Source organism: Scyliorhinus canicula, chromosome 5 (assembly GCF_902713615.1).
Source record: "Scyliorhinus canicula chromosome 5, sScyCan1.1, whole genome shotgun sequence".
Classification (NCBI taxonomy): Eukaryota; Metazoa; Chordata; class Chondrichthyes; order Carcharhiniformes; family Scyliorhinidae; genus Scyliorhinus; species Scyliorhinus canicula.
This window is the reverse complement of record NC_052150.1, coordinates 193661444-193681543: the sequence shown is the minus strand read 5'-3', so window position 1 is coordinate 193681543 and position 20100 is coordinate 193661444.

The window sequence follows — 20100 nt, the reverse complement described above, 5'->3', positions numbered from 1 at the left end:
CCAACTGCGTCTCGCCTCCGTCACGATTTAACAGTCCCAACCGCACCTCGCAGCCGTGTCGACGACAGTGAAGGTCGATGGGCACAAGACATCATGCCTTCTGGACTCCGGGAGCACTGAGAGCTTCATCCACCCCGATACGGTAAGGCGCTGCTCCCTCACGGTACACCCCATTAACCAGAAAATCTGCCTGGCCTCCGGATCCCACTCCATGGCGATCCGGGGGTACTGCACCGCCACCCTCACCATCCAGGGTGTAGAGTTCAGCGGCTTCCGGCTCTATGTCCTCCCCAACCTCTGCGCTGCCTTGCTACTTGGCCTGGACTTCCAGTGCAACCTCCAGAGTCTAACCCTGAAATTTGGCGGGCCCCTACCACCCCTTACAGTCTGCGGTCTTACGACCCTTAAGATCGACCCGCCTTCTCTGTTTGAAAATCTCAACCCGGAATGCAAACCCGTCGCCACCAGGAGCAGACGGTACAGAGCCCAGGACAGGACCTTCATCAGGTCTGAGGTCCAGCGGCTGCTGCGGGAAGGTATCATCGAGGCCAGCAACAGCCCCCAGAGAGCCCAAGTGGTAGTTGTGAAAACTGGGGAGAAAAACGGGATGGTCGTTGACTACAGTCAGACCATCAATCGGTACACGCAGCCCGACGCGTACCCCCTCCCACGCATATCTGATATGGTCAATCAGATTGCACAGTACCGGGTCTTCTCGACAGTGGACCTGAAATCTGTCTACCACCAGCTCCCCATTCGCAAGGCGGACCGCCCACACACAGCGTTTGAAGCGGACGGCCGCCTTTACCACTTCTTTAGGGTCCCCTTCAGCGTCACTGACGGGGTCTTGGTCTTCCAACGGGAGATGGACCGAATGGTTGACCGGTACGGACTGCGGACCACCTACCCGTACCTGGATAAGGTCACCATCTACAGCCACGACCAGCAGGACCACGACACTAACCTTTCCAAATTCCTCCACACCGCCAAACTCCTCAACCTAACCTACAACAAGGAGAAGTGCATGTTCAGCACTAACCGATTAGCCATCCTCGGCTATGTGGTTCAAAATGGAGTTCTAGGGCCCGACCCCGATCGCATGCACCCCCTCATGGAACTCCCCCTTCCCCACTGCCCCAAGGCCCTCAAACGATGCCTGGAGTTCTTATCGTACTACGCCCAGAGGGTCCCTAACTATGTGGACAAGGCCCGCCCACTCATTCACTCCACCGTTTTTCCCCTGACGGCCCAAGCTCATCAGGCCTTCAACCGTATCAAGGTTGACATTTCCAAGGCCGCGATCCCATCTCCAAGTCCCCTTCCAAGTCGAGAGCGATGCATCAGACATCGCTCTGGCCACCACCCTCAACCAGGCAGGCAGGCCCGTGGCATTCTTTTCACGCACCATCCATGCCTCCGAAATTCGGCACTCCTCCATCGAGAAGGAGGCCCAAGCCATTGTAGAAGCTGTGCGACACTGGAGGCATTACCTGGCCGGCAGGAGATTCACTATCCTCACTGACCAACGGTCGGTTGCCTTCATGTTCAACAACACACAGCAAGGCAAAATCAAAAATGATAAGATCTTGAGGTGGAGGACCGAGCTCTCCACCTACAATTATAAGATTTTGTATCACCCCGGTAAGCTCAACGAGCCCCCCCCGATGCCCTATCCCGAGGTACATGTGCCAGCACACAAGTGGACCAACTCCGGACCCTGCACGACGATCTCTGTCACCCAGGGTCACCCAGTTTTTTCACTTCATAAAGGCCCACAATCTGCCCCACTCCATTGAGGAAGTCAGGGCTATCACTAGAGACTGCCAGGTCTGCGCGGAGTGTAAACTGCACTTCTGCCGGCCATGCCGAGCACACCTAGTGAAGGCCTCCGACCCCTTTGAACACCTCAGTGTGGATTTCAAAGGGCCCCTCCCCTCCACTGACCGAAACACGTACTTTCTTAACGTGGTCGACGAATACTCCAGATTCCCCTTCGCGTCCCATGCCCCGATATGACGTCTGCCACCGTCATTAAAGCCCTCAACGCCATCTTCGCTCTGTTCGGTTTCCCCGCCTACACCCACACCGACCGGGGATCCTCATTTATGAGCAATGAGCTGCGCCAATACCTGCTCAGCAAGGGCATCGCCTCGAGCAGGACGACCAGCTACAACCTCCGGGGAAACGGGCAGTTGGAGTGGGAGAATGGGACGGTCTGGAAGGCTGTCCAGCTGGCCCTACGGTCCAGGAATCTCCCGGCCTCCCACTGGCAGGAGGTCCTCCCTGACACCCTTCACTCCATTTGGTCGCTCCTTTGCACTGCGACTAATGAAACCCCCATGAACATCTCTTTGCCTTTCCCAGGAAGTCCACCTCCGGGGTTTCGCTCCCAATGTGGCTGGCAGCTCCAGGACCCGTTCTCCTCCGCAAGCACGTGTGGCTCCACAAGGCGGACCTGTTGGTTGAGAGGGTACAGCTACTCCATGTGAACCCACAGTATGGGCGTACCCCGACGGCCGCCAAGCCACAGTCTCCCTCAGGGACCTGGCGCCAGCTGGGTCCCCACAACCCCTCCCCTCTGCCTCAGCGCCACCCTTCCTCGCCCCAGCGCGTCTCACCACAGCCCCCACTCCAGGCCAATCCGTCATCCCCTTGGTCCCACCCGGGGATGAAGATGAGGTCGACACGCTCCCAGAGTCTCCGGCGACCGAACCAACTCCTGCATCGCCACCGGGACTGCGGCGCTGCGAAGCGCCTCAACCATTCACGTCTAAGAGCGGGACTTGACCCTGAGCAGCTCATCAAGGATAGCCTGGTACTGGGTCACCTACCCCGGTGAGTCGGACATTCTGCCAAAGCCCTCAGCCGTGGCTGTTACCGACTGCTCCACGCATTGAACTCCTCCACTAATGCTGCCGATGTCGTGCACCAGGCTCTCCAGTGCAGTCACCACTCTGGCAGTGTTGGCCTTGGTGCCACGCATTGCCGGCGACATCTCCTGCGCCCTTAGCCTCTGGGACTCCTCCAATCATCTGTGGACCTTTTGGTATGTCGCTGACCTCTCCCTCTCAATGTCCCGGCTGCCCCCTATCATCTCCACCAGCTCCGATTATTCCTGTTCCCAAGGCTCAGCATCTGGCTGGGATGCAGCTGGGTCCTGGGATCCAGCAGACCTCCGACTGCTGGGCATTCCTGCTTTCATCTGATGCACAGCAGCAACTTTGTGGTGCTCACCAGATTGTGCCCCAGAAGCCTGTCCACTAACGTTTCCCACCAAGGTGCATGTATCTTAGCTAGTGGAGGGTGGGGATGACAGCTGTGGCGTGTCGATCGTGGCATTCTCGGGGCTCTCCTCTAAGGTGGTCCCATGGGAGTCAGGGGAGGGAGCCACCCTTGAAGGGCCGGCACCGTGGGCTGCAGGAGAATGAACATATGGTCAGTGGGAGCGATGGGTCAGTCAGTAAGGCAATACCAACTCACGTGTGACACGTCCTCCGGGTGGGGCCCGGTAGATTCTCACCTCCGCGGCGTGCGCCAACCTCCGCATGGCTGACCGCTCTGTCCTTCGCCACCCCAGACACCTCCCGGGCCCGTTTCTCAAAGGTGGTGAGGATTCTTTGTCCGGCACCCCTCCTCCAGTCTGGGCTCTCTCCTGTGCGAGAGCTTCACCTGCAGAGACACAGAGAGGGCATCGTTAGCCACACGTGTGGTTCACAGTGGTGCAAGGGGGGGTGTGAAGGAAGGGTTGGTGGGGGTTGAAGGGAGAGGAGGGGTGAAGGGAGGGTTGAAGGGAGGGGGTGAAGGGAAGGTTGGGGGCCGAATGGAGGGTTGGGGGGATGCTAGCATTAGGTCAGAAAGGTCTCAGTTGGGGTGGGGGGCGGTCAGTGGTGCCCACTCACCCATGCTGCCCGGTGTAGGTCATTGATCTTCTTGCGACACTGGAGGCCAGCCCTTCTAGTCAGACATCCTGAGCTCACGGCCACAGCCACTTTGTCCCAGGCGACACTGGTTGTCTTGGGGCTCACCCTCCGGAACCCTCGGGGGAACAGGACAGCCCTTGTGGCCTCCACCGCATCTCGCTGCGTCCCCAGGTCCACGTTCTAAATGTTGGGGCTGGTCTTCTCAGCGCCATGTCTGCCAGCTGAGTGGGGTTGGCTGTGCAAGTGCTATTTATGTGCTAATCAACCTTGTTAGTGGGGGGCTGGCGAATGGGGACCCGGTGAATCGGCTGCCAAGCCTTCATTTACGGCAAGAAGCCGTGGGGCCTCGTAAAGTGGACCAATTAACATTGAATAGCTTTGCAAGCTGAGCCGAGCCAAGCGCCGGGAAGCTCGCAGCAGTTCCACTCGCGGCCACATGGAGAATCGCGTCCTTGGTCACTTTCTACCATGCTGGTCAACTGTGGCTAGGTCCACTGAGGAAGCAAATTAAAGGTTGTTATTTTCGAAAGATCTGATCAATGTTAAATGTCAAGGAAGTTCAAGATTGTGCCTGAACCGGAGCACCTGGATAAAGATGAATGCTACAACTGGGACATCCAAGCTGAGGCGTGCTGACAGAATTGAGAGTTTTTGTGTACCCTTGGACTGGGAGTAATTTGTGCTGCAGTGTTCCCTCACTCATATTTAATTGTCTGGTGAGTAACTATAACATAATGAGCTTCCTGTTGCTGTCGTTCAGCAACTGAAACAAATTTGAGGAAAAAGTACCCGAAGTTCATATGAATCACAACTCTTATTTCAACCATCGAGCTGAGAGCTTCTCACAAATTGTGTGTAAGGCATCTCTGAGTCTCGAACTCAACGATCTGTAGATTGTAAAGTAAATCCTATCAGCATCCCGTTTGCAGACTTGGCAATTTATTAAACCTTGGACTAATCCTGCTATGAGCCTAACTAAAGCATGAGATCCTATTTTATCTCAAATATTCTGTCTGAGGCTAAATACCTAAGTCCTTTCAACCAAAGCAACAGATTCTTTCATTATTGATTGACAATCCTTGAGGGGATCATAGAATTGGATTCACGCACCATCAGAAAAATGCACCAAGGTTAAAAGTGCTTTTATCTAAAGATACTGTGAGTAAAATATGTTCCTTGATTCTTTTTCTATCTCTCATTATAACTTCATTTGGCCCAGATTTTCCTTTCTCAATACAATGACTGCTGAGAAGTCTGCCACCATTGAGAGATGCAATAGGCATCACAACTTCATCACAGTTACGATGTGCTGAAATCAGGACGTTGAGCTGCTCCTGAATGGTGTACGATGATGGTCCTACAGCCTCTAGTCATAAAGCGGTCGGGACCATTAATGCAAGAACTGTGCTTAACTGCCCACAACTTGCATGAAGTTTTATATGGAAAAGGTCAGGGCTCATGAGCACAGGCGTAAGTCAGGGTGCCAGGTCGGCAGTGCCAAGATGCCTGGGTGCCAGGTTGGGTGACTTGCCCATAAGAGTTGGGGTGAGGGGGGACAAGAGTTAAGTTGGATGCATTGGGTCGGTGTGGAGGCCGCTTTGGGGCATCAACAGATCGGGGCAGCCTTTAAAAAATGGCTCTCCACGAGTCTTCTTACTGCACTGACAAGCTCAGCTCAGCTCATCAGTGCAGGAAATGGTGTAAATGCAGCATCGACTGGGTATTCCCCGCTAAGGCCAACAACACGGTAAAGTGTTATTGCATAGAGGAGTCTTTAACACCAAGAAACACCACGTTAAAAGCTCTTTTTGTCGCATTGAATCGCGCCTGATGTCTTACAAATCTAATAATGCTTTTTGAAGAAGTTACAAAGGTGATGGATAAGGAAAGCCAAGTAGACGTTGTTTGCCTAAACTTCACTTTTGCTGAGGTACTTTCACAAAAGACTTCTCTTTAAGTTTGAATAGTGATAATATATTGAAGTAGTTTGTGAACTCGTGGGTAGTGCATGGACTAAAAATAGATAAAGATGGAATTGGATCTATTTCTTATATTTACTGCAGCTAACAATTTCATCTGTTTCTTCAGGGGCAAGTAGGAGCACAATGAAAAGGCCGCAGCCATTTTATAGTGTGGCAAGATTACCCGGTCTTCAAGGAATCATAGAACACCATCACTGTTTCTTTGTTGACCACCTATTCCGTTCTCTCACCTTCAGCTCGTGTTCTAGCTTAAGCATGCCATAACTGAAGTGAATGCTCATTTCCCCAACAGTGTCCACAATGCCTTCATTTTTAAGGCACTGTATTCTAACCTTCAGCCCAGAGAGACAGGTCTCAAAGGCATTCACTTCAATAATTGACAGACATTTGGATTTTCCAGGGCACCTGCTAAAATGAGTGATGGTGATAGTATAATGAGGACAATTCATGCAGCAGAGTCATTATCGATCAAACATGAAAGTGGTTGCTTCAGTCTGAAGGCATCCTACAATACTGCAATGTAGTCCTGCTATAAATTCCCAAAAATGAGGGTGGAGATGCATGCGGCAAAAACCTTTACTTTATTGATATGGAGATCCTGGAGATGGAAACAGGAGTCACAGCAGAAACTTGAAAACAATACAAGGGGAAGCTAATTTTTGGCTGCAAGAGGCAAAGGGCTGGATTTGTACCATCAAGCTTGAGTTGCGAACTTTCCTGACTTGGCAGACCCATCTCCTTTAAAAGGGCCCCACCCACTATATTCTCATTCTAGAATGGCGAGCACAGGATGGAGTCAGGCTTGCTGCCTCTGGAGGTAGCTTGGAGGTGACCACATAGGGGGTTGAGTCCTGGAGCAGTGGGTTAGAAGGCCTAATTATGAATGCTTGGCTGAGCTCCAAAGCAGATTTTTAATTCGACAGGGATCTGTTTTCAAAGGTGGAAGTAGAGTATTTGTTTTGATGGATTGACATAATTATGAGTTATCCTTTCTTTGACCTGTTCCCTTCAATGTCTGAATGTTTATTTGCCAAGATCAAGAAGTAGCTCGAGACTTGGGTTGATTGACATCTTTAAAGGGTTGCAAGAGCAACAATTTTTTCAAAGGGGATATTTGAATGGGTGTTTTCTAAATGCATTTCATGACTTGCCACTGTGACATTGTTGGTTCCATTGCGCATTCTGTATGACTGGTCTGCAGGATGCAAAGAGGATCATGGAAGGAGGAAGGGGGCATGAAGAGCATGTAATAGGTATAGGGGCATGGAGGAGGCATGATAATACCTTTTAAATGTACCTTTCAAGAGATTCCCAAACTTGGACTATGGTTTGCAGCTTCTCCTCAAGAAGCAGGCTTCTCTGCACAATATACAAACCGCAGTGACTCTTTGCTGCACAATATACAAACCGCACTGACCCTTCTCTGCACAATATACAAACCGCAATGACCCTTCTCTGCACAATATACAAACCGCAGTGACTCTTTGCTGCACAATATACAAACCGCACTGACCCTTCTCTGCACAATACACAAACCGCACTGATCCTTCTCTGCACAATATACAAACCACACAGACTCTTCGCTGCACAATATACAAACCGCACTGACCCTTCTCTGCACAATATACAAATAGCACTGACCCTTTTCTGCACAGTATACAAACTGCACTAACTCTTCGCTGCACAATATACAAACCCCACTGACTCTTCGCTGCACAATATACAAACTGCACTGACCCTGCTCTGCACAATAGACAAACTGTGCTTTATCCCACCTGATTCAGGAACTATATCTACACACCGCTTCAATGCCACCAGAATGTTATTCAATCCCCAATGGACCAGATTTTGCTGTCAAAATAACAATTTTTGGTTACTGATATTCCAACACAAATGGTACAGTACCTTCAGGCAAAGAGTGGGGTGTGTTTTTTAATTCATTTTACGGGACGTGAGAGTCGCTGGCTCGGTAGCATTTATTGCCTGCCCCAAACACCCCTCGATTTCAGAAGGAAATTGGGAGTTAACTATATTACTGTGGATCTGGATTCACAAGTAGGTCAGACCAAGTCAGGAAGGCAGATTTCCATTGGGCATTCGTGAACCAGATGGGATTTCAGAAAATCATCAGATTTTTTAAAAAAAATCAGAATTCAAATTTCCCCATCTGCTGCAGTGAGATTTGAATCCAGGTTCCATTGATCTTGCTCTGGGTCCCTGAATTGCTAGTCTAATGGCAATACCACAGTGCCACTGCCTCTACATGCTATTGGTCCAGTTGCATCACATCTTCACTTTGTGAAAATTACGTATTTCTGTCTGTCTCACCATTGAAATTCAATGAAAGAGATAGAAATCCAGAATTTGCACGGTAGCTGTGAACGAGACTCATCATAGAACATTGTCTCTTGGCTATTTGAATCTAAGTACCCCTTTAACAATGTTAATTGCTGCCGATAAACCAACTCTGGTACTGAAAATTAACAATTGCAAATGTGGAGCCTCAATTCTTCAGATTCTAATTGTCGGCAATTCTAAAAATAGTTATATGTTAAACTTGAGCTTTTTAAAAATGTTTTCTTTGTCGCTTTTTGCCTCCTCAATCCTATCTATCTTTTTAGTTCTTCTTCCATGACTGATTAGACATTAAACTCTTAGGGTGCGATTCTCCCGAAAAATTTCTAAGTTCCTTTGTGGCGGGTTTTTCAGGGAGTTTCCCGTCGGCTCTGCGGGTGAGTTCCCCACTGCAATTCAATAACACATGGTCACATTTTGGGGCCCTGGGGAGATTCTCACCGGTTTAACCCACACTTCGAAGGCGTGAAGCTCAGGCCTCATTACGCTCTCACTCATGCAAAACGAGGCCGATGAATAGTGAGAGAGGTAGAACATGAGAATTGCGCCAGGCGCCAAACAGTTTGCAATGCTCCCGGCCTGCTCCCGTAGGCAAAATCAGGATTGCACTGTGGCATGGTGAGAAACCAATTATCACTACTTAAGCCTATTCCCATACAATAAACGAGAGCCACCCCATATCCAACGGCCTCCCGTCATTCAGCAGGCTCCCAAGCAAGTAGTCACGTGGCGCCAATTTGACTCCTTTCGAAAAACGTGAACCTGGCGGCAGGGCTTTTGTGGGGAGTTGTGGAGGTGAGTCGCCATCTTTGCTCACAGGCAAAGAGCCCGGGGGGCGCTCGGCTTGCCACACCAGTACTCAGCGGGGGTAGGGGACTCTCGGCTGGGGATGGAGGACCCTCGGCAGGGGTGGGCCGCCATGGGAGGGTGGGAGGGGGGGCACTGGAGGAGACAACCAGGAGCAGCTGTGCACGGCACCACCATGCCAACCCTGGATCATGTGTACCCATTACACCGGCAACTCCTGTCCCTGACTGTCTGCCCCACTGACCTACTATATCCCCCACTGACTACCAAGGGCTCTGGCCGTGTGGCTGAAGGCTATTGCTAATCAGGAATTGGCAATCATGGTTAAGTGAGCACTTCACACAACCTAAGTGGATTCCCGTGGGTGGGTGGGCCATGTTAGCTTGTGGGAGTCTTTGCCTAGATCCTAATCACACCTTAATGTCTGGACACTGTGCCTGAACACTGAAGGAGACAACACCACACACGCAGCAGCCAACATCCGAACACCCAGGGGATGGGACACAGCTTCAGGGACATGTCCACACCTCGCGAGTGGGTGCCACAGAGAGCGGGGTGGGAGGGTCTGGAAAGATGGACCAAGGATCCGGAGGTCGGCAGTCATTGTGGAAGAAAGTTACAGAAACTGGTTTTGTACAAAGGTTTTTATTGTGTTTTACAATTCCCCACCCTTCCAATGGTGGTACCCCATTCCCCACCCTCAGACCCCTCGTTCCCGATCTACCACCCCACCCCCCCTCCCACCCCAGTGCCCTCAATGACCCTCGATGTGCTCTGCCCTCCTAGCCCTATCACTACGTCTGGGTGTGTTCCCAGGATGCACTGCTGAGGTGGAGGCAGCCAGCTACTTACCATGTCCCAGGGCCCTTTGTCCCCTGGCGGGCATCCTCTGGGGGCTCTCAGGCCCCGGCTCATTTGTCAGCGGCACATGCACAGCCTTGCCACCCTGTCCCATGTGCTGACTGTGAGGCATGGCTTATCAGAGGGGTGAAACTTGAGGGAGCTGGTGATCACCATCGCCACTCCATGGGACGTGCCCCCTCCTACCGCTCAATGCTCATTGTGCCCTGGGGCTCACCTTGGGACAGAGGGGCTGCTGATTCATGTCCTGGCTGCCCCTGCATCATCTGGCTGTGCCCGCCCTGGCAGTTCCCCATGGTCCACTCCATCGTGCCGACGCACTCGGCGATGCTCCTCAGTGACTGTGACATGCTCTGCAGTGCCTCAGCAATGCCCATCTAATAGTGGGACATGTCCCGCAGAATCTCATCAAGGTCAGCCTATTGGGTTGACATCCCCCAGCGAGGCAGATGTTCTGTCATGGCTGTCACCGACTGTGCGACACCTTGGACACCTTCACTAATATGCCGACATTGTACACCAAGCTCTTCACTGCAGTCGCCACCCTAGCAGTGTTGGCTTCGGTGCTACACATTGCCAGCGACCGTAGCCTCCTGCAAGCAGCTATGGATGTGCTGGAGTGATGCTGACATCTCCCTTTGAATGCCCCGGCCTCACGCTAATGTCTCTATCACCTTCAGGATGACCACTTGTAGCCACCTGGGGTGGTCACTTCCCGATTCCAAAATGGGTCCCCGCAAAGACCACAGGGAAAAATGGTCAGGCACAGGGAAACAAGCAGGTGCAAGGTTTCCTGTGTATTAAGACTTGCAAAAACCCAGACAGAAGCAAAACCAGCAAACATCTACATATTGATGAGCAATCCCCAGGAACAATTAGATACATTGAAACGATCGGGACAAAGACAGACTCCCTGGCGCCAGTGGGAGCCAGGACAAAGGCAGGCCAACGGACACATAGGGCCCGCCCAACGATCAGGGAACAGCTCCAGTATTGGAGAAATCGATTCAAACGATTGGGACATGGTCCAATTGATTGGGACCAGGTCTGGGGTCAGCCCACAAGGGCGCGAAACCCCGGGGGACTATAAAGTAGAGTCCCCAAGTTCAATTTGTCCTTCTTGGCAGGTCTTCTTGGCAGGGTCTCTTAGCAGCTTGAAACAACTCTTGAACGTGACTCTCAACCAGGAGAGACCTGCCTAGCAGCTGCACCAACCAAGTAAGTCTCCAGTCAATGCACGCTACGAGATAGGCGCTCATAGCTACTAGTCGATACCAGCTCGAAGCCTGCAGACTCAGAATCAAATGAAAGGCCATTGTTCCCCTGACCTGGTGGGCCATTTCCAAAGCTAAGTATAGGCCTTTTAGTGTTAGTGATAGTCTAGTAAGTAGAGTGTTATGCATGAGTAGTGATTGACTGTGTATATAATAAATGTGTTTTGATTTGAAACTTACAAACTGGTGTATTGAGTTATTGATCAGCACTTGGCTTTGAACCTCGTGGTGGTATCATAAAGATACCTGGCGACTCTAGAGCAAGGTGATTAAACAGAGTAAATTAAGTAAAAGCACAACGAGCAACACACTTTCATAGGTTCAGCATCATGCTGGGACACAACTGGGTCCTGGGATCCAGCAGACCTCTGTCCTGTTAGGTACACTAGTCTAACACTGGCTGCAACTGGATGCAACTTAGATCAGAAAGATACTCCAGACCTTGAACATAGAACATAGAACATAGAACACTACAGCGCAGTACGGGCCCTTCGGCCCTCGATGTTGCGCCGACCTGTGAAACCATCTGAAGCCTATCTGACCTACACTATTCCATTTTCATCCATATGTCTATCCAGTGACCACTTAAATACCCTTAAAGTTGGCGAGTCTACTACTATTGCAGGCAGGGCGTTCCACACCCCTACTACTCTCTGAGGAAAGAAACTGCCTCTGACATCTGTTCAATCAGGTTTATTGAACTAATAGCACAGTTAGCACAGTTCTCTGTGAGTTCAACTCTCTGCTAACGTAAGTGTGGTTACTCTGTCTGACTGTACCAGACTGGGCTCTTAGCCATGTGGTGGAGGTGTGAGATTGTAACAACACCCTTGACTGACTCACTTGATGTTCATCAGTGGAAAGAGGCAGCGTGTAAGTGCCTCGTGCCTTTTATAGTCTGATCCCACCCCTGAGTGCCCTGCCTGCTTATTGGTCATGTCCTGTTCTCTGTGTCCATTAGCTGCTTGTCTGTATATCATTATGTGTGTGTCTGCATATCATGACAACCTCCAGCTGCTGTCTCATCTGATGGTTCCTGCCTCCACCTGACGTACATCAGCAGCGGGTGGTGATCACCAGATTGTGCCCCAGAAGCCTGTCCACTAATATTTCCCACAGAGGTGTGTGTATCTGCGTTGGTGGAGGGTGGGGTTGACAGCTGTGACGCGGCTATTATGGTGGCATCCTCGGAGCTTGCGACTGCGGTGGCCTCATGCCATTGTTGTGAGCTGGCTGGGGTTGGCTGAGCAAGTGCAGCTAAAGTTCTGCTCGACCTTGTTAGCGGGAGGCTGGTGTGCGCGGTGCTGGCAAATCAGCTGGCGAGCCATCATTTCCAGCAAGAAGCCCGCGAGGCCTTGTTAAATGGGCCAGTTAACATTGAATTGTGTTGCCGGCCTCGCTGGGCTGAGGGCCGGGAAGCTCACAGCAGTTCCCGCTCACTACAACACTTCGAAATTATTACGGAGAATCGCGAGCTTACAATTTCTTTCAGCGCTGAAGAATTTAACACAGAGATTGGGCCGCCATTTTGAAAGGGTGCTTTCTAAGTGAGCTTCTGGGTCCATGGGCAATGTCACCCCTCACACAAATGGGCACTACCTCACACCACCCCCCTCCCCCCCAACCAAGTGAGGACATCCCACTGTGGGGTCCCCCCCCTCTTCAGTTCCCCCTAAGCACCACTCCCTCCCAAGATCCCCACCAGCCATCCCCCAACCTCCCGGAAGCGCCTACCTAGCTGCCCTGCACACCCCACCCTTCAAACCCTCCTTCACCTTCCTTTCATGGGCGTGGACCCTCCTCGGCCCCTAACCCTTTGCAGTGCCACCCTGGCACCTGGGCACCTTTGCACTGCCACCCTGGCGCCCAAGCAGTGCCTCCTGCCAGTTTGGCAATGCCATCTGGGCACCTTGGCAGTCCCAGGGTGGCAGTGCCAAGGTGCCAACTGGGCAGTGCCAAGGTGCCTGCGTTCCAGGGAGAGAGCTCTACCGGCATTCACAGGCCGCAACGTGCTCGAGGGAAACTGTAACGCAGCCAGAGAATCACGCCCTTTATGTGCATTCTTCTTTACATTTCCTTCTCATTTCTTATTTTGGTTCATTGTTAATCTCATAATCTTTCAATCTGATTGGTTAAGGAGTTACATGGTTGCTTGGCCTGATCACTCACAATGCCCACTTATCCACCTCAAATAAAGAAACCTCAGCCTTCATTTAGAGGAACTTTTATAAGCTGGAACAACTGAATCTTCAGTACATCGCTACTTCCAATTTAGTGTTGCACTGACCCCGATTAGCACTAATTAAGCAATTTCACACATATTTTATAAGCAATGATGATATATGGATAATCCAGCCAGGCAAAGCAGGAGATGCAGTTCAGGGAAGTAACGCTGGCCTAAAAGCAATGCTAAGGTGACACTGGGGGAGCTCAGTGTTGAATCTGAAATACATGGCACTTGATCGTAACTTCCTCGTGCTTTGCTGGATGTAACGTATTCTACGCTCCTGCATGTGGCTTATCTTAATAAAAACACACAGGGACAGTCAACTGAAATGGAAAACCAAAAACTAATTTGCAAGCCGTACAAAGGTGTTAATTGCTTGGATAAACACTTATTTTCTATATTAGAAAACAATTATGTCCCACACTGGCTACATATTTTTGTGAGCTGTGGAATTTATTATTTTAAACATTGTTCCACAAAGGGGCAATTTAGCACCGCCAATTCACATGGCCTTGACATCTCTTTGGGTTGTGGGGGTGAGACCCACACAGACACAGGGAGAATGTGCAAATGCCACATGGACAGTGACCCAGGGCTGGGATCGAACCCCAGTCCTCGGCGCCATGAGGAAGCAGTGCTAACCACTGTGCCAACCACTGCGCCACTGTGCCACCCTTGCTGTGCAAGTTGTTTATTGGAGTTTGGAGACTATTTAGCAGTAGAATTGAGGTTCACTGTACATGGTACGAGAAACAAAATATTTGAACACCAAATGGAGTTGCATGCAACTTGGTTGAAATGCTGATCTTGTAAGAGTAAGGTCAGTCTCCATATTTCTCCCACATACCATGTCAACTAATACATACAACCATGTAACAGTAAATTCAGTACTATTGCATTTCATGCAGAAATGTTTTAAAGTCCCATGAGCATTGAAATCAATCAAGGGGCATATTACAAAATAGAAGCTTTAGTAACATAGCAACGTAAGAATTCCGAGATGAAAAAGAGCATGGCCCATCTTGTTCGCCTTTAAGCATCCTGATAGTCTTAAGATACAGCAATAATGGAATTATTAGCGAAAGCTAAGGAAGCCTGGATTAATTGGTCCACAAGAATTCCAGAAAGAATATGTGCACAACCCTTGCAAATGGAGAGCTTTGGGAACATTGCCCTTCCCTCCAAAGCCAGGTTTCATGTTCCAAATTATTTATATACTGTATTCCAGTAAGATATTGTCTGAAATAAATCTGTTGAATTTGCATTTCTGAATGCCAAATCAGTTTTGCAACTTAATCATTGTTGCCTGTGTAGATGGAAAGACTTGTACAACAGTCAAGACATTAAAAAGTACATAACCCTCGAGGAATATCACTACCTTTTGGAGAGTCCATCCCTTTATGAGAGCAGAGCATCAAACTACCTTTCCTAAGATATTAATGTTAAACCTTTGCCCTGAATAACCTTATCCTCATAAAATCAAAACATAAGACTAGGGGATAGAAATATGTGTTGTCTACATGGCCCCTCTTTCAGCAAGATCATGATTGATGTTGTTCTTGAAAATACAGAAAAATGTGTCATTTGAAACATGGAAGTCTGGCAATATCTGGTCTGAGAGGATACAGGGAAAGATCCCACAAAAGGTTACTAGCAGCTGCAAAGAGCAGGATTATAAAATGCAGATTCTTTCTCACAAGCAGGTTTAGCAAACACACAGGTTTCATGTAATAAGCTAAAACAATGGCTCACACCTTCATGGAATGTAACTATCTCAGGAAGCATCTGGAAAAGCATGGATGAGAGTTTCAATTGAATTAAGTGACGAATGTTTAAAGCAGGCAAGTCTTTCAAGTCATAACCAAGTTAAATTTTATCATACAGCTAAAAGCAAAGTTTCACACCTTAATTGAAATAAACTCTCTTAGTAAACAGCTGGAAAGGATGGATGATGCTCAGTCGAATTTGGTGTCAATTCTAAAGTGTAAAATTGTACGAACATCAAGTCAATTAAAAGAAAATTGGAGACGACCTGTCTACGAGAAACATAATTTAAAGTCAAAATCAAAGGCAAAGTTATGAGCTGGGGACAATTGGAAAATTAAACGATTCGAAATCACAGAAATAAAAGTTAACTATTGAAACCAAAGCATTTTTTAATCAGATCTGAGAGGAGACGTTATGCCCAAAATGAATAATTAGTGGTATTAAAATGTTTACATCAAAGATACTTTTTAACTATCAAAGTGGAACAAGCTCATTTACAATAAAGTTGTTAAAACTTAATAACTCTTCGAAAGAGAATATAAACCCGAAGAAAGGAGACAGCCAGCAGAGCCAGCTCTCACAGCTCGGTACATGGGAAGGATAGAACACAGCAACCGAGTTCACCAGCGAATACATCTCAAGAAGACCAGACTTTAAAGAAGATTAATTGTCAAGGTGGGCCTGAAGGTCCCTTCAACCAACAGGAAGGATCCAGAAGCAAGATCGTTTTACCTTTCTGTTAAGAAAGTGTTTACAGCTTAAAAAAATAAATAAAAATTATAATAATAAAATAACTTAAAAGTTTTAACCTGAAACAGTGGTTATTAGCCTACTTTACTTACTTAACAACGCAGGACCCAGGACATCGATGCTACTAAGGGGTAAGTAGGTAAAATTCTTCGGTGAAGATATGGGTTATACCGGGGGATAACTTGAAAATATAGTTTGACCTGAATAGCACCCACCGAAGCCTGCATCGGAGTCGGGGAGTGAGAATCCCTGTTCACCATTTAGAATATCGACCCTTTTTTGGTATAGGGGGAATTCTAAGAATAGTGGTGAGTTTTAACTTCAATGTGCTACCTCAACTCCACTTTCCACCCTACCCAATATTCCTTAATTCCTTGGTGTCTGAAAATGGGTTTGGTTTTCTCAATAGAAACATCTTTCAATTGTGTTCATGGAAAGTATTTTTTTTAAATCTCAGAAATCATTAAGTATAAAAACAAACTGGGGGAAAATCCATTACATTTTCAAGCACTACTAAGCTCAATTTCAAAGCCAATGAATGAGAAAAAAAAAATATATTGTCCAAAGGCACAAAATGAAAGCATATTAACGTTAATCACAATTCATCTTTCAGCTTTTTAGTATTGATAGTAAGATTGTATTAAAAGTTAAATAAATTGTAACATTTATGTTCAGTTAGTTTATATAATTCAACGTAAAGAAGGACAAATATACATTTTGTTGCCTTTGCTTAAGTGATACTGACTTGCAAAATTCCTTGCGAGATCATTAGACAAAGGAGCAGAATTAGGTGGTTTGCTCCGCCATTCAAACATGGCTGATATTTTTCTTATCCCCATTCTCCTACTTTCTCCCCATAACCCCTGATCCCCTTATTGATCAAAAGCCTATCTATCTCTGTCTTGAAGACACTCAGTGATTTGACCTCCACAGCCTTCTGAGGCAAAGAGTTCCACAGATTCACCACCCTCTGGCTGAAGAAATTCCTCCTCCTCTCTGTTTTAAAGGATCATCCCTTTAACCTGAGATTGTGTCCTCTGCTTCTAGTTTTTCCGACATTTCATAACATTAATAGCTACATTTGTCAACACTGTTGCAATTATTTTGTTTGCTTTTTAAAATCAACCTTTCCTAACACTTTCACTATTGTTTGTTCTTGCTTCTTCCGAGGTGCATTGGGATGAGCAGAGTTGAGTCCTTTCAGCCCCTTCACAGTGTGATGCTGCACGGCACAGTACTGGCTGTGCACACAGAAACCTTATCCAATATAATCTTTATCCAGCAGGGGGAGGGAGAACACGGTGGCATGGGGAGACTTCAAAGCATGTGGATGTTTTTTTCAGTAGGTACTGATGTTGGATGAATTGTTGTCTTGAACGGCCCCCTCAGTGTAGTGTCTATTTTTGTAATGACCACCAAGAGTACCCTTAAAAACCAATTGTTTTAAGCCAAGTATCAATCTCTCAGGAGGACGAGTAGCAGACAATCTCAAGAAGTCAATTAAACATCAAGAGAATGCAGTCACTGTGGTGTTAGGGAATTGAGTAAATGGTTTCAGTGGGGACCAGAGATATCTCTCGCTCCGGGCTTTTTTTAACAGCGGTAGGCAGAGGATTCACTAAGCAGCTAAGAATTCCACTTGGACTTTCAACGTGATGGGCAGATATCACATCAAAGAGAGCAAATCAATAAAGTAACTTGAAATGGTTTTATTGACTCATTTTTTCCCAAGAATTGGGTCAGAAAGCAGACACTAAGCTAGAGGATTCATTTCCACATAATTCTTTATTTGTTGGTTTAAGTATGGTATCTTCAAATGAATACTAGAGGAGCTGGGTTTATGTGTGATTTATCCGTTTATTGCTGGCCTTACACTGGCTTCTTTATTGATTGCTGGAACAGGCGTAATGGCAGCATGAATCCTTAGGATGAAGTATATTGGGTCAAACAGTAAGTGCATTCGCATAACACCAAACTTTTGTTTTGTAAATTATATATACTAGTTTTCAAGGTATGATAAACTATTTGCACAGTTCTTGAAAGTGCCAATCATCATGGTTTAAATTGCTGCCATTTTCTGGAAGTTTCTATTCTTAATAGCAGGAGGAGCTCCTGAAGAAACAGCATATGTAACTAATTTTGGTCAGTTTTCTAGACACTTGGCCAATCTCTCACTGGAGAGGGTCTGCAGAGATTTCAGGCTTACCGTATAAAAATTAGACTCCAGCAGACAGCCAGAGCTCAATGTTGTGATTTTCATCTCTTCCTGTCCTAAACAAAAGAACATAAGAAGTAGGAGCTGGAGCAGGCTATTTGGCCATTGACGCCTGCTCTGTCATTCAATATGTTCATGGCTGATTTTCTACCTCAGTCCCAACTTCCCATACCATCCCCATAAACCTTAATTGGCTTGGTATTCAAATATCTACCAATCTCTGTTTTGCATATACTCAATGACTGAGCATCCACAGCTCTTTGCGAAGGAGAATTCTAAAGATTCACAACTCTTTGAGTGAAGACATTTCTCATCTCAACCCTGAATGGCCAGACCCCATTCTGGGACTGCAGCCCCCTAGTTCTATAGATTTCAGCCAGACAAAACACCCTCTACCCTATCAAGCCCCATAAGAATGTTATATGTTTCAATGAGATAACCTCTTATCCTTCTAAATAATGGGGAATATGGGCCTTTATCTATGCTCTTTGTCCAAGGAATCAGTCTAATAAACTTTTGATGCACTCCTTTTAAGGCAGGAATTCCTTATTTAGGTAGGAAGACCAAAATTATGCATAATACTTCAGGTATGGCCTCACTAAGGTCCTATATAATTGTAATGAGATTTCTTCGCTCTTATATTGCAAGCGCTTTGCAAATAAAGGCTAACATTGGATCGGATTGGATTTGTTTATTGTCACGTGTACCGAGGTACAGTGAAAAGTATTTTTCTGCAAGCAGCTCAACACATCATTCAGTACATGGAAGAAAAGGGAATTAAACAATTCAAGAAAATACATGAGAATACATATAGGGCAACACAAGATATACCATGTAACTACATAAGCATTGGCATCAGTTGAAGCATATAGGGTGTAGTGTTAATGAGGTCAGTCAATAAGAGGGTCATTTAGGAGTCTGGTGACAGTGGGGAAGAAGCTGTTTTTGAGTCTGTTCGTGCGTGTTCTCAGACTTCTGAATCTCCTGCCCGATGGAAGAAGTTGGAAAAGTGAGTAAGCCGGGTGGGAGGGATCCTTGATTATGCTGCCTGCTTTCCCCCGGCAGCGGGAGGTGTAGATGGAATCAATGGATGGGAGGCAGGTTCGTGTGATGGACTGGGCGGTATTCACAACTCTCTGAAGTTCCTTGCGGTCCTGGGCCGAGCAGTTGCCATACCAGGCTGTGATGCAGCCCGATAGGATGCTCTCTATAGTGCATCTGTAAAAGTTGGTAAGGGTTAATGTGGACATGCCGAATTTCCTTAGTTTCCTGAGGAAGTATAGGCGCTGTTGTGCTTTCTTGGTGATAGCGTCGACGTGAGTGGACCAGGATAGATTTTTGGTGATGTGCACCCCTAGGAATTTGAGACTGCTCACCATCTCCACCTCGGCTCCGTTGATGCTGACAGGGCTGTGTACAGTACTTTGCTTCCTGAAGTCGATGACCAGCTCTTTAGTTTTGCTGGCATTGAGGGAGAGATTGTTGTCGTTACACCACTCCACTAGGTTCTCTATCTCCCTCCTGTATTCGGACTCGTCGTTATTCGAGATCCGGCCCACTATGGTCGTATCGTCAGCAAACTTGTAGATGGAGTTGGAACCAAGTTTTGCCACGCAGTCATGTGTGTACAGGGAGTAGGGTAGGGGGCTAAGTACGCAGCCTTGCGGGGCACCGGTATTGAGGATTATTGTGGAGGAGGTGTTGGTGTTCATTCTTACTGACTGTGGTCTGTTGGTCAGAAAGTCAAGGATCCAGTTGCAGAGTGGAGAGCCAATGCCTAGGTTTTGGAGCTTTGATATGAGCTTGGCTGGGATTATGGTGTTGAAGGCGGAGCTGTAGTCAATAAATGTCTGATGTAGGAGTCCTTGTTTTCGAGATGCTCTAGGGATAAATGTAGGGCCAGGGAAATGGCGTCTGATGTGGACCGGTTGCGATGGTATGC